At 44.0% G+C, this 5,129-nt stretch overlaps 1 pseudogene; it reads right to left on the reverse strand.

Annotated features, from left to right (window-relative positions):
* Positions 1-1,329: 1,329 nt before the first annotated feature.
* On the reverse strand, positions 1,330-3,654 carry LOC129357331 (nuclear factor 7, ovary-like; annotated as a pseudogene).
* Between the last annotated feature and the right edge of the window lie 1,475 nt (positions 3,655-5,129).

The following is a 5,129-nucleotide window of genomic DNA, read 5'->3' on the forward strand; positions in this document are numbered from 1 at the left end:
AGCTACAGAAAACTAAAAACTAGTTTAAATAATAGTTAAAATAGTGTCTCTGCCAAACAGTCATGGAGTCTAAATACCAGGCTCTTATTTTGTGTAGAGCCCAAATGAAGAGAAAAGGGAAAATCTCCCAGTTCTTCTTAAAGAGGCAAAAACCAGGACCAGGACCAGGACCAGACCAGGGCCAGACCAGGACCAGGACCAGTCCAGGACCAGGGCCAGGGCCAGACCAGGGCTAGACCAGGGCCAGACCAGGACCAGGGCCAGACCTGGGCCAGACCAGGACCAGACCAGGACCAGGACCAGACCAGGACCAGGGCCAGACCTGGGCCAGACCAGGGCCAGACCAGGACCAGGAACAGACCAGGATCAGGACCAGACCAGGACCAGGACCAGACCAGACCAGACCAGGACCAGACCAGGGCTAGACCCGGGCCAGACCAGGACCAGGACCAGACCAGGACCAGGACCAGACCAGACCAGGACCAGACCAGGTCTAGGGCCAGACCAAGGCCAGACCAGGACCAGGGCCAGACCAGGACCAGACCAGGGCCAGACCAGGACCAGACCAGGGCCAGACCAGGATCAGGACCAGACCAGGGCCAGACCAGGACCAGGACCAGACCAGGACCAGGGCCAGACCAGGACCAGGGCCAGACCAGGACCAGACCAGGGCCAGACCAGGACCAGACCAGGACCAGACCAGGGCCAGACCAGGACCACGGCCAGACCAGGACCAGACCAGGACCAGGGCCAGACCAGGATCAGACTAAAGCAGGGCCAGACCAGGACCAGACCAGGACCAGACCAGAGCAGGACCAGACCAGGACCAGGACCAGACCAGGACCAGACCAGGACCAGGACCAGGACATATTCTGGGCTCTGAGTTTACATTTGCATGTTCACTGTTCCATAGAGCCGTTTAACGTCTTGTTTGGTGATGGCAAATCTTTGTTAAATAAACCATTTTAATTTGAGTGAGAGAAAATATTTGTTTCCTTTCGTTCATCATTTTTATATGGACCCGTCTGATAAAGCCTTGCTCACCCTTTGGCCTCCCCTTGGAAAAAAGTCGAGCTCCGCCACTGGATAAAAGTAGCAGCTAATTAAATCACTTTGATGTCTCAAACACAAAGTGCAACAATAATGCAAAAATTAAAAAAATGAACCAGAAATAATTTTTCAATGGATTCAGAGCAAATCGATCAACATCACCATCTGAAACTGAATTAATAGAAGAAATCACTGATGCAACAGATAGTAAGAAATTATCTGCAGGGTTTTCATGGATCTACAGAAAGATTTTGACACAATAAAACCTCAGAGAAGAAATGAATGGAAATAACATTTATTACAGTTCTGCAGTCATTTCATACATCATCTCCCTAAAAATGGAAAACAAATTATACAGAGATGAAAAGTACAAAACTTCTTCCTCTGTTTTGTTTCCAAACAAAACTAAAGTCAGACTAAAGAATCAGAAATGAAAGATTAACGCTGCCCTCCTGCAACAAGATTCAGTTTCTGCTGCTTCACAAACATCATGTAGAGTTTATCATTGTTCTGAAACCTTTATGGTAACAAACTGGATGATAATCTGGATTATGAAGCTCTGATGAACCAAAGTGTTTGGAACTGAACTGAACAGAAAGTCTCTAGACCAGATTAAAATCTGCTGGGATTAACCATGGACAACATGGACTTGGATTATTATCACAGGATTTTCTGGTATTTACTGGATCATAAAAGTGATGATAGAAAGTATAAACACAGCATTGATCAGGGGAATAGTCAAAGCAACACTAATAAACACTTAGCAGGAAGTGAAAAGGTCATTTCAGATTCATTCAGTAGTTCAGTTTTATCACTCAGCAGCTAAAAATAAACGCATTAATTAAACATGTTGACATTAATTTCTGCTGTCATGGAATCAATAGTTGGAAAGTCAGAGATGAAGAGTCTCCAAATGATCAGATCATCTCCAGTTTCCTCTTTAAAACTCACAGTTTCAATCTGATCAATAAGTTTTGATTTGGATCATCAGAGCTGCTGCTTGATCACTGAGATCTTCATCGGTTCCATCTTTAAGGTTTTAATAGTGCGGAAATATGGAAACATCTTGTGAGTGAAGGTGTGTGTGAAGGTGTGTATGTGTGTGTTAGTATCCAGATCAGAGAAGGACAGCTTTCCTCTGTCCCAGTCCAGATTCACTCTGATCCTCTGGAGATTCTTCTGGACTGAGAGACAAGTGAGAGGAGCTGATGGAGAATATGCTGAATATTTAACTAAACAGAACTGTATATACAACCATCCAGAATCTATGATTCCCTTCCTCTGAACAGATTCTTCTATCACACCAAGCATCCAGAATGAACTGTCTCCAACATCAACATCCCAGCTGTGGTTCCCTGAGTTAAAACCATCAGAACTCAGAACAGACCAGTATCTATCAAATCTCTCTGGATTATCAGGAAGCTGCTGATCCTCTCCTCTAGTCAAACTGGTCAGATCTTCAGACAGATGGAGTTCTTTACTAGCCGTGTTTGGGTCCAGAACCAGAGGAGTGTAGGTCACCATGGTCTCCATGTTGCTCCAGATGTTGAAGGCCAGGTTGCCCAGATGTTTGGCCTGGTCTATCAGAGCTCCTGAGGGCAGCTGTGGATCCTCCAGCAGGGGGCAGCGCTGGACTCTTTCCACTGCAGCCTTGTAGTTGTGCAGGAATGAGACGTCTTCAGCTCTCAGCTCCTCCTCTGTGGCTCTGACTGTGTCTGAAAGAGCTGCTATCTCTCTGCTCAGAGCCTCCATCTTCTCCTTCATCATCTCTCTTCTGCTCCTCTTCCCCTCAGTGCAGCCAGCCTGGCCTCCTCTTCCTCTGCTAGAAACTGATGAAGCTGCTTAAACTGCTCCATAATCTGCCTCTCTGTGTGTCGGGCCTGGACCTTCAGGTGTTCTGCTGTCTGATCAAACTCCTCCTGAACTTTCTTCCTGAGCTCCAGCTTCTTCTTTAAAGGCTCCAGAGTTTCCTGAAGCTTCTTCTTGTGTTGCTGAGCAGCTTCATCAATGGGTTTAAATCTGTGGCTAATGTGTAAATCTGAATGAACGCATGTGTGACACACTGGCTGCTGATGGTCCAGACAGAAGAGTTTGAGTTTCTCAGAGTGCAGACTGCAGAGATCCTCTGAAGCTCTCTTCTCTCTCTGCTGTAAGAAAGTCTCACACAGATTCTTCAGAGCCAGATTTAAAGGTGGAAGACCTTTAGAAGATCTCCTTTTACAAACTGGACACTCTCTTCCTGGTTTCTCTCCCCAGTATTTCTGCAGACACTCCTTACAGAAGCTGTGGCTGCATGACAGAAGAACCGGATCCTTAAATATCTCCAGACAGACCGGACAGCAGAGATCATCGTCTGATCTGGAAGCCATTTTGTCTCTGAGTGAAGCTGAAACCACAGCAGACAGAACGTCAAACCAGGAAGTCAGTTTCTCTCCTGTAGAAACTTTCTGAACTTACTTTGACTTTGATCGGCTTGTTGTTCCTCCTGCAGCAGTCTGTGTTCCAGTGTCTAGTTGCTCAGTTCTCTCTCTGTTCTCCTTGTTCAGTTTGATTTCAGTCGGAGACGAAGGCAGCTGTCAGAGTTCATCCTCAGGGTGTTTACTCATTCAGTTTTTATCTCAACTGTTTCCTGCTCATTTTTTCCAAGACTTCCTGTTGGAATTCCAGTCTGGAGGCAGAGATGTGGCGCCCTCTGGAGGATTTCTGTACATCTGCAGTTTCACACTGGCTGCTGATGTAAGAATGTATTTTCCTTCATTGATGATGGTAGTTTTGGTGTTGAGTGAAATTCTGGCAAAAAAGTTTTTCAATCAAAAATGTTTTGACACAAATTTGATTAATTATCTGACATTTTATTTTCAAACTGAAACTTTAAATCCAAATACTGTAAATGAAAACCAAAATAAAATAAATCATAATAAAGTGAAAACAAATTAAAATCTCCTGCAGTAGAATACCCACTATTGATACCTGATGATTCTCCTCCACCAACGCTGGCAAACAGCAACACAGACATTACTCTCCATTAAAGCCCACTGACTGGTTGCTAGTTGAAGTTTTAAGTGAAGGAGAGTCAAACTGTTATCAGAGCTCTGGAACGTGACGTCACTGATCGAGACTCAGGGATGTGAGCGCCATCTTGTGGGGCCACATGCATAACCGATTAAACGACTCTCACAGACATTTTACATTTTTGAATCCAGGTTAGTTCAAATTATTGAGCGATGGTTGGAACTTGCTGCGTTATTGGATGTAATGTCTGATCACACGACTGAAACGGTAAAAAGATGGAAAACAGACTTTGGTTTCACTGTTTTCCTGCCTGGAAACACGAGTGTCCTGGTATCGCGGTGAGACGTCCTGATATCACCATCTCCAACATCCCAAGTTATCAACTAGTTTGCTCCAGACATGCTGAGTGTCTAAATTTGCTTTGTTGGTTTTGTGTCATCATGTTTTGCTCTGATTTTATCCGGGTTACTCATGTTCACTCATGTTGAGGTCATTTAAGTGGGTCAGCCTTGTTTAGGTCGGGCTTATATTTTATGTAGCAGTCCGAGTTTTGTCAGTGGACAACAAGGTTATTGCATTATTGTGTAGAAACTATTTTACTAGTGTTATCAATGTACAGCATTAATAGGGATGTGTGTTCTGGTATCTTGTTAAGAATTAAAGAGGAAGAACTTGATTTAGCTCATTGATTTTCCTCTATTTTCCCGGATTCTTGAGCCTCAATGTGAGCAGAAAGAGCAATCGTACATCAGACTTCAGATATCTAGAGCTTTCAGAAGAACCGGATCCTTAAATATCTCCAGACAGACCGGACAGCAGAGATCATCGTCTGAGCTTTCAATGCATACAGAATTCAATGCATACAGAATGTTACAATAAGCATCTCACCCAGAAATCAAAAGTCCACAAAATGACAAATAGAAGATACCTGCAATGAGTTGAAAGAAATTCAAAAATGCATTTTTGGGAATCACTCACTCAGCACAGAGAGATTCGACTTCTCTGTTGTAAGCAAAGCTTTTAAGATTATGTATTCCATAAATTTACATATTATGAATTAGAAGGTG

The sequence above is a fragment of the Poeciliopsis prolifica genome, unplaced genomic scaffold, assembly GCF_027474105.1.
Source record: "Poeciliopsis prolifica strain line A6 unplaced genomic scaffold, Auburn_PproV2 SCAFFOLD237, whole genome shotgun sequence".
Lineage (NCBI taxonomy): Eukaryota > Metazoa > Chordata > Actinopteri > Cyprinodontiformes > Poeciliidae > Poeciliopsis > Poeciliopsis prolifica.